The sequence below is a fragment of the Pseudorca crassidens genome, chromosome 6 (assembly GCF_039906515.1).
Source record: "Pseudorca crassidens isolate mPseCra1 chromosome 6, mPseCra1.hap1, whole genome shotgun sequence".
NCBI classification, from domain to species: Eukaryota; Metazoa; Chordata; class Mammalia; order Artiodactyla; family Delphinidae; genus Pseudorca; species Pseudorca crassidens.
In genome coordinates this window covers 2,287,107-2,297,575 of record NC_090301.1, presented here as the reverse complement: position 1 = coordinate 2,297,575, position 10,469 = coordinate 2,287,107, and the positions used below count along the sequence as shown (strand labels likewise).

The window sequence follows — 10,469 nt, the reverse complement described above, 5'->3', positions numbered from 1 at the left end:
GGCCAGGAAAGGCCTATGTGCTTTCCCGTTCCTACCGTTAGAAGAAGAAAGACCCAAGAGACAGTTCTCTGATTTGACAAAACACAACACAACAAACAACCACAGCAAATAACCCATTTTCCCCGATTCCCCATCTGTGAGGCAAGGGTCCTGGAAACCAGATGTAACCTGCAGGGCTCTTGGGGACATAAATGTGACAACACATGAGCAAGTCCCCTGGGAAGGGCAACGCAGACATGTGTTCTCATTTTGGGGGGCTGTGTTGATGCCGCACCTTCTCAATGCCCAGAGATTGGAAGAAACTTGGGAAGATGGAAGATGAGTGTCGAGAGCAGAGTCCAGCCTCCGGGCTCCTGATCTAAAATGTCCAGGATCAGGGTCATGCAACCAGGGCTCACGGACTGACAGGTGGGCAACTCTCATCTCAGCCCGACACGCTAAAGATAAACATCCTCTTGGGGTCCAGGTCCCCGAAACCTGTGCTCGAGCTCTTCTTGATCCGTGGTGACATTCCTGCTGCTTCCAGACCAGGTGAGCCCCGTGAGCAGTGCTGAGGCCTCGGGGAGGTGACGTGTCCGTCCTGAGACTCACGTCCTCTCACACGCACGTCAGATGAAAACACTCCACCTCCCAGCAACAGGGGGTTAAATATTGACTCTGCACACAGAATGTTTTTTCTCATTATTTTTATTTTAACAGACTCTCCATAAAACAGGATGTTACTTCTTTCGTGTTGTTACTGCTTTATTTTAGTTCAGATTTTGAAAACACATCATTTAGATGCCAAGATTAACAAAATCTGGCTCTTTATGATGTTGGGAATTGACCCAACAATTCACAGATTAAAAAAAAAAAAAAAGCAAAGCTAGTCAAGTTGGAAAAAGTTGCACATTCTGTTCGTCGGATGATCTGCTGACCCTGCAGACCCAGTTCCTCCCATTGTCCTTTTGGGGAGTTGTAAGAAGTCATAAAAAACAAAATGAAAGCTCCCTGCTTCACTTGTAGGTCCTTTGTGCTGCTGGTGTCTTCCTGCCCACAACTCTTCTGGGTGAACAGCCATCTCCCTGCACAGTCACCCATGGTCCCCACTCCTGTCCCCCTGCCTCCGCCGTTGGGAACAGGGTGGATGCTGGGCCCAGCAGCAGCTGACTGCCAGGCGGCCAAGGGCACGTGGCATGAGTGGCCTGGGTCAAAAAGATGACTGGGCCAGCAGAGTCCTCCTGGGAATTGGGAAACAGAGAGACTGGTCTCACTGATGGTGGAGCCGAGACCACAAGCCTGTGCGTCTGGAGGCACAGCAGGGATGGAAGTACGGTGCCATTGGCCCCCAAACAAGCTGGAGAGAGAAAGGGGGAGAATCTACGAGGGAGGAGAGAGAGCCGGCAGGCGGAGGGGCCGTGGAGAGAAGCGCAGATGACCGCGCTGTCCCAGGTGCAGGAGGAGAGAGGGCCACCCTATCCTCGACGTCCTCAACTTCCAGACCACACGTTCCGTGGTCCACGGCGTTGTGCAGACACCTCTTAGGGCCTCTGTCACGTCCTCCTGACCTGCCTCTTTCCCAGTCCCTACGGAGGAATGAGCTGTGTGGGGCTGTGTCCTGACCGCTTCACCAAGGGCATCAAGTACTACTCAGCTGCTGCCCTGGGGCTCCCGGCCACTAGTCATGGATCTCTGGTCTGTTCTGGTGCATTCTCTCAAGTGCTAGTGCACGGGAGCTCACACACCCTGGGGTGACTCTTTACCCGTAGGGCAGGAGCTGGGAGAGAAATATTCCCCTCCCACGTCTCAGGGGGACAGTAATGCTCAGAGAGTCCACAGCAGGGTGGAGCCCTGTTGTCTGCAGTGCAGACAGCTCAGCGAGGCACCCCTGGATCAGCGTTCCCTCCTCCCCTGTTTCATTGTCCCAGTACCCCCGTCCCTCGTTCCCTGGAAACTTTACAGAATAAGCCACTTGTGCAGAAGCCTTGTCTCAGACTCTGCTCTGAAGGGGAAGCCAAGCAAAGACACCCCTTTTCTTGAGGAGACATAAATGAATCCCTTTTACTGGCAACCAAACCCACTCCATCCAGAAGGTCCTTTAAAAAGTACTTAGAATCTTCTACTTCCAGGAATGTGACAAACTAGGTTACTCAAACCAAATTCCTGCTGAAAACAAATAGGTTGGAAAAAAATCTTTTAAAATTGTCTTAAAAGCAATGAAGAGCCAACAAGACGGTGAGAAATCAACAGGCTAAAATGTAGAGAAAAATGGGTTCCAGAGAGACACACAGGACAGGGCCGCTGCAAGTAGCCCGAGGGTGTCTGAAGACTCGGACAGACCTGGGCTGCAGCTTTGACAGTTTACGTGACGCAGAGACCTCTCAACATGGCAAGCTGAATAAAAGACCCTCCTCACATCAATCTGAGACTCCCAAAGGGACCACTGCTTTCCCCAGACCACATTCAGGGTACTTTAAGGAAAGGTGCGTTGGGGCTGAGTAGAGAGGAAAACACACCTGTGAGAAGTTGTAAACACAAGCCAATCCTGACATGCATTTGCACCTTAAATTTACATTACTTTGTGGCCAGAACATAATGAAAATGGAATTTTGAAAAAATGTTCAAGTAACCCACAGGAAGACAGGAAAAAGATAACAGAGAAATGAAAAACAGAGAGAACAAACAGGCTCCCCCACCATGCCGACGTAAAGCTCAAGCAGTGCTCAGAGGAATATTTATAGCACTAAGTGCTTTACATTAAGAAAGAGGAAAAGCCTCAAGTCAGCATGTGAGCTCCCACCTGAAAAACCCATAAAAACAATAAAAGAGGGCTTCCCTGGTGGCGCAGTGGTTGAGAGTCCGCCTGCCGATGGAGGGGACATGGGTTCGTGCCCCGGTCCGGGAAGATCCCACATGCCGCGGAGCGGCTGGGCCCGTGAGCCATGGCCGCTGAGCCTGCACGTCCAGAGCCTGTGCTCCGCAACGGGAGAGGCCACAACAGTGAGAGGCCCGCGTACCACAAAAAATAAAAAAATAAAAAATAAAAATAAAAGAATTCAGAACAAACAGAAAGAAGAAATTAATGAAGATAAGAACAGAAATCAATGGCACTGAAAACATAGCATAGAGAAACTCATAAACAAAGGTGTGGTATTCTGAAATAATCAATAAAATTGGCAAACCTCTAGAAATACTGACAAAGAAAAAAAGAGAAAAGACAAAAAAGACCAATAGTGAAACAAAGGATGTCATTACAGACGCTTTAGGCATTGAAAGGATAGTAAGCAAATACTGCAAACATTTGTCAGGTTAGATGAAATGGACCAATTCCTCAGAAAAAAAATACCACAACTCACCTATTATGACATAGATTATTTGAATAACTTATAAGTATTAAGGAAATTGAATTAACAATTTTAAAACTAAAAAAAAAAAAAGAAAAGAAAAAGTACTCTCCGGCCTAGATGGTTTCACCAAAAACTTTTACTAAATGTTTAAAGAGAATTAACACCAATTTTACACAATCTCTTCCAGAAAACAGAAGAGGAGGAAGAGTTCCCAATCTACTTTATGAAGTTAGGATTTTACCCTGATACCAAAACTGGACAAAGATATTACAAAAAATAGAAAGCTCTAGACCAATAGCTCTCTTAAATATAGATGCAGAAATCCTTAACCAAATACTGGCAAATAAAGTTCACCAATACATAAAAATAAATATACACTATGACCAAGTAGGATCTATTCTGGGCATGCAAGGCTGGATATAAAATTAAAAATACAATACCTGAGCTTCCCTGGTGGCGCAGTGGTTGAGAGTCCACCTGCCAATGCAGGGGACACGGGTTCGTGCCCCGGTCCGGGAAGATCCCACGTGTCGCGGAGCGGCTGGGCCCGTGAGCCATGGCCGCTGAGCCTGCGCGTCCGGAGCCTGTGCTCCGCAACGGGAGAGGCCACAACAGTGAGAGGCCTGCGTACCACAAAAAATAAAAATAAATAAATAAAAAAAAAATACCATTTACAATTGCTCCAAAAAAATGAAAATTCTTAAGTATAAATCTAACAAAACATGTACAGGACTTATGTGCTGAAAACTACACAATGTTGGTAAGAGAAATCACAGATGATCTGTGATTGAAGACATTACAGGTTCATGCGTTGTAAGACTCAACATAGTAGAGATCCCCATTCTCCCCAAATTGATATACAGGTTGAAAGCAACTCCCATAAAAAACCCCAGCAAGAGTTTTCGCTAGACACAAAATTATTCTAAAAATCTTTATGGAAAGCAAAGTAACCAATAGCTAAAATAATTTGTAGAAGAATAAAGTAGAAGGAATCAGTCAACTGAATTTCAAGACTTACTGTAGAGCTACAGTAATCAAGACTGTGTGGTATTGGCAAAGGGACAGACATATAGGTCAACAGAGAACACAGAAATAGACCCGTGCAAATATGCCCATCTGATTTCTGATAAAGGAGCAAAAGCAATTCAATGGAGGAAAGATAGGGTTTTTAACAAATGCAGCAGTTGGACATTAAAAGGCAAAAAATGAACCTCAACTTAAGTATTCTTCTTTATAAAATATTAACTCAAAACGGATCGTGGACTTAAATATAAAACCTAAAACTGTAAACTTTTCAGAAAAAAAAGAAGAGAAAATCTTCATATCTTAGGCTTGGCTAAAAAGTTTTTAGAACTGATACCCAAAACACAACGTATAAAAGGAAAAATCAATAAGCTGGACTTCTTCAAAATTTAATAACTTTTGCTGGGAAAGACTGTGTTAAGAGAATGAAAAAAACAAATAACAGACTAGGAGAAAATATTTACAAACCATATACCTGACAAAGGACTAATATCTAGAATGTGTAAAGAACTTTCAAATCTCAGCAGTAAGAAAGAAAATCAGACAGTTCAATTAGAAAATGAGCGTAAGATGTGGACAGACATCTCACCAAGGAGAACACACAGAACACAAATAAGCGCATGAAAAACGTTCAACCGCATTAGCTACCAGAGAAATGTGTATTAACACCAACACAAGGTACAACTATACACCTATCAGGTTATCTAAAATAAGAATTAGTGACAACACCAAATGCTGATGAGGATGTGGGGAAATTGACTTATTTATTCATGGCTGGTGAAAATGTAAAATGACGCAGCTGCTCTGGAAAAGTACTTTGGAAGTTTCTCTAAACATTAAACATGCAACTACTATACGACCCAGCAATTTTATTCCCGGGCATTTATCCCAGAAAATGAAAACTTACACTCACACAAAAACCGTACATGAATGTTTGTAGCAGATTAATTTGCAATAGCCCCAAACTGGCAACAAACTGGATTTTCTTCAACAGGTGAGTAGTGACGCTGTGGTCCACCCATACCATGGAACCCCACTCAGCAAGAAATAGGAATGAACTACTGATACACACAACAGCCTGGATGGAGCGCCAGAAAATTATGGTGAGTGAAAATAGCCAATTCCAAAAGATGACTTGCTGTATAATTCTATTTATATGACATTCCTGAAATGACAAAATTATGGAAATGGAAAACAGAATAGTAGCTGCAAAGGATTAAGAAGGGGAGGCAGAAGGGAAGTGGGCGTAACCATAAAGGAACAACAGGATGGTCCTCCTGGTGATGGCATGTGGAATGACGGAATGATGAAATGGTCTGTATTGCGACTGTATCTACGTCAGCTTCCTGGCTTTGTGATATTGTACTAAAGTTTTGCAACATGTTACCGTTACATAGGGTCTCTATCATTTCTTACAACTGCATGGGAATCAACAATTGTCTCAAAATAAAGATTTTAATTAGAAATAAACAAAAATACATTCAAAATGCAACTTAATGAAGCGGGTGCTCTCCACTGTGAAGAAGGCACCTCCGCACGTTGTGACATTGGAAGAAGCAGTGACTGACATGGGGGAGCTTGGGGACGTGTGTGTGATCACAGCTGCACCTTTAGGAACGGCGTGACCTTCAGCTCGTCACTGCCCTGCTTTGGGTGTCGCCCCTTTTCATGTGAGAGATGAAAGAACTCATGATTTTAAAAGGCTCCAAACTGTTTTCCTTCCGCGTTGGAAGCGCCATCTAGGCATCTGTGCTTGTTGGTGCCATAAGCAACGCTCCTTCACGAGGCACAAGAGGACAAGGGGCAGAGCCTGCCTCTGCTCTTCTGCCTTATTGGTCTGTGTTCATTAATTGCAGCTTAAGCCGCATGAGGGTCTGGTCGTTGTCTGATTTGTTCCCTGCTGGTTCTCCAGGCCCTAGCACGGGGCGCAGCCTACAGGACTTGCTCAATGACATCCAATGGTCCAGCGTGCCAGCCAGACGGCCAATCCAAGGCGGAGGGCTCAACCACTCTCGGGAGAGCCTCCCTGCGCCTGTGTGTTGCCCATCGGTTCCTGTCTAATTTCTCCCAGCACCAGACAACGAGTGCACCAACCAGTCACGGCTGAATGAAAAGGGCACACACACAGGTGAACACGGCGAGTCCTGGAGTAGCACAGCCATGCTGGTCACACCCTTTCACCCCCAGGTCCCCCCCAAGGCTCAATGCCCACTTAGAGGTTCATTCTCCACCTGTGTACTCGTCCCCGTGGTTCCCAGGTGTCAGCCCTTCTCACTTCCCATCGAGCTGCCCTCCCCTTTTTAAGGCAAAGTCCAATATTTACCATAGTATTTCTGGATTAGTCAGAATTCTCCAGAAAAAACAGTACCAACAGCACATAGTTGTAGATATAGGTATATAGATACGGATACAGATACAGATATATAAGAGGGGATCTGTTATAGGAATTAGCTCACATGATCATGGAGAGTGAGAAATCCCACAGTCTGCTGTCTGCAGGCTGGGGAACCAGGAAAGCCGGTGGTATAATTCAGTCCAAGTGGAAGACCGGGCAGCTGGGGCAGCTGATGCCCGAGGGCAAGAGAAGACGGGTGTCTCAGCTCAAGCAAAGAGCAGCTTCACTCTTCCTCCGCCTGTTTGTTCTCCTCAAGTCTCAAGGGATTGGATGACGCCCACCTGCATTGGGAGGATGATCGGTCCTCAGTCCTTCAGATGCTCACATCTGTTTGGGAAACACCCTCCCAGACACACCCAGAAATAATGTCTTACCAGCTATCTGCGCATCCCCTAGCCCAGTGAAGCTGACGTGTAAGGTTACCCATCACAATTTCTTGAGGTATGAAGAATTTAAGATGCCTTTGTGACTGTTAGTATTTTTTTTTAGGTTTTGATATAGATGAGTATTATTTTTTAAATTGAAATGTAGTTGCTGTACAATATTATATGTTACAGATGTACAATATAGTGATTAATAATTTCTAAAGGTTATGCTCCATTTATAGTTACTATAAAATATTGGCTATATTCCCCATGCTGTACAATATATCCTTGTACCTTATTTTATACCTAATAGTTTGTACCTTTTACTCTCCTGCCCCTACATTGCCCTCTTCTCCTTTTTAATTATGATTTTAAAAATTATCGTTCCTGTGTTGGCTGTTTGGTTGCAAACTTGTGAAGTTTTTTGCGTTTGGATCACGCGCCCCTGTGGATTCTCACGCCCACTGCGGCGTGAAGCTTGCGGCCCTCCGCAGTCCACAGCACAGACCGGCGCATCTGACTCCAGCCAGCCTGAGATGCTCCCCAGCGTGACGGCTGAGTGCTTGCCGTGGGCTGCGCCTTCTTCCCATCCGTCTGCTGTACAGGCTCCTGTGGGCCCGTACACACTGTCCTTGCCCACGGGTTGAAGAGCTGAACCCACACGGGTTAATTACTAGCCAGGGTTCTAGGATGGGCAGAAGCGAGAGTCAGAGCCCTTGCTCTTGACTCCCATGTTTTCCCGTCTCGGTTTTTAACACACACACACGCACATGCACACACACACACACACACACACACCCGAAGCTGTGAAAGCTTCAACCACATGCAGCCCTTCACGGGTTTGCACGTGGATGTTACCTGTGCCCGAAGAGCACGCTGGTTCTTATCTGTACTCACACCGTGACCCAGGGATCAAGGGTGAAGACACAGGACCTCGTTTGAGTGTAATACATCTCTGTCACCCACAGGAGGACCCTGAGGGCCCGTGCACCAGGACGTCTGCAGGCAGGCGAGCTTGCTCCCAGCCTGGAACTGAGAGCCACGGAGGGGGCCGTCCTCCAGCCCTGACCGGCAGAGGAGGCCCAAGCCGTCGTTCCTCAGAGGCACAACTGGGTGGCCGCCAGCTCTGCGGCCACAGCGTCCCATCAGGGCAGGGCCTGAGGCGCCTCGTCACTTGGAGAGGAAACGTACGTTTGGGTGTCCTCCTCAGCTGTCACACCCTCCAGGTCTGAGGCAGGAGGCGGACGGTTCTGCCTGGTCCCATCCCCACAGCATCTGGAGGATGAATGGCTCTCTTCTCCACCATTCAAGCTTCCAAGGCAAAGCTCGGTCAGCCAACACGGCCTTGCGTGGTTGGGTCCAGCTGGGAGAGGCGACGTCCAGCCCGTGGTGGTGGTGGGTTGGGTCGCCCAGTGGTGTCCTCAGGACCAGCTTCTGCTGTTTTCCTGGGAATCGAAACCCCAGAGCGCCCGTCTGGTTCATCAGTCTCCCGCAGGGTGACCCCCTCCAGGAAGAGTGCCTGCCAGATGTCCCTGCCAGCTCTTCTTGAGAACACACACCCAGAGCCTGTGCACGTGTGCACTCACATGTGCACACACACACGCATTAATCAGAGCTCTGTCTCCATTATCTCCTTGACCTCACGCCAAAGCTGCCTGATCAAGGCGGTTCCCATCGCATGAGGACCGCGGATGCTTTCCGAGGGCTGGGAAGGTTTCGTCAGTTGGGTTCCTTCCAGCATGAGTCACTGCCCGCCTCTTCTCTGTAATTAGTGTTCTGGGAGTTGCTGGTGTAACTCTGGTGAAGTCTAGAGAAATTAATCAAAGTGTATCTTACACTTGAAATGCAGTCAGAGCCACCATCCGGCCAAATCCCCCGGCACTGGCACACAGACAGCTCGAGCTTCCCTCCTCTCCGCTTTTTGAAAATTAGTTTGTAATTTCCCACGTGCTCAGTTTGCCTCCTCTGTTGGTCTAGCACTTTCCTCTTCAGTATTTTGTTCTGGGAGGTTTTTTTTCATTGTTTTCCCAACCACAGCAATTTCTCAACCCACTGCATACCATCCATCTCAATAAAACGGTTCTCACGGAACCCGGGCCCGGGAGGACCTGGGCACAGGCCTCTCCTTGGACTCGGCTCCAGTGTGTCCATCCGTGCATGTGGGTGCGGCCCACGTTTGTGGCCACATCGGATCCGGGACAGAGGAGGTCCCCGTCAACTGCCAAGCGAGACTTGCGCCCCCTGCTGACCCCGAGCCATGCTCTAGCCTCCAGGTGCCAGAACGTGGGGGGTTTCTAGCGTGATGACTACGCTGTCCGAAAAAAATAGCCCATTTCACTGGAGAGACTGAAACACAAGCAGACAATGGCCAGGCCATTCACGTATGCAAACAGAACCCTGACCCACAACCTGCTGTGACCAGCCCAGGAAACCAACCCCTTCTCTGCAGTAACCAGCCCAGGAAGGCAGCTGCTGTAAGTCGGACTCTACTATATAGGAAATCAGACAACTGTCTCTAGGAACCAGGAAGTGAAACAATAACCCCTGTAACAATTGGCCCCAAACAACCAGGACATGATTAATAACTGGCAGCATCTCTCCTATACTGTGGGGTCTCTCGAACTCAGTCTCTAATGTTTTGGGAGGCAAGCTGTGGCTTTGTAGGAGACCTTACTTGGTGGCACGGGGCCAGAAAGAGAGGACTCGGGCTCCCCAAGCCCCCCGCACGGCACATAGGACCACTGTGTCCCGAGCCCCAGCCCTGGCCCCAGCCCTTCCTGCATTTCACAGGCTCAGCTCACCTGCCTGTCACCTGCCTGTGCTCAGTCTACTCCCCCTTCAGGGATGGCCTCCTGCTTTCCCACCTGGCCACTCCTTATACCTTACAAGACAGGCATAGTACCCCCTCCTCCAGGAAGCCTGCCTGTGCTCGGCGGGGCTCCTCACCTCTCATGTGTCCACAGCCCCTGCGCACTCCTGCACCTGGGCAAGGACTCTGTACCTGAAGCCCTTCTCCCCCTCCAGGTAAGGATTGCATCCGCCCACTCGGCGCCTGCACCCTCAGCCCCATCAGGTCCGGGCCCAGCAGGCATCCATCCACGGAGGTCGAATTACACGAAATGACTCACCCGCCAGGGGAGACGGTACAGCTTTCACACAGGGGACGGGCCACGGTTCAACCTGCAGATACAACTCGGTGTGGTGGACAGAGAGATACAGCGGGAAGAAAAGAGAGATGTTCTTACTGGGACCCAGGCGAGCCCCAGGGGCTGGCACAGGGCAGGGCAGGGCGCAGAATCCGGAGTCATCAAGGACCTGGTCCTCGTCCCGAACCAGACTCCATGTGACCTTCAGATTTCT

The 10,469-nt window shown here is 48.4% G+C and overlaps 1 long non-coding RNA gene across 1 annotated transcript; it reads right to left on the bottom strand.

Annotated features, from left to right (window-relative positions):
* Window positions 1-683: 683 nt before the first annotated feature.
* Window positions 684-9,317, bottom strand: LOC137226025 (uncharacterized). Its single transcript, XR_010944118.1, has 3 exons — window positions 7,968-9,317; window positions 3,767-7,025; window positions 684-1,565 (listed from the first exon to the last, which is right to left on the bottom strand). It is a non-coding gene; the product is annotated as an uncharacterized lncRNA (long non-coding RNA).
* Window positions 9,318-10,469: the final 1,152 nt, after the last annotated feature.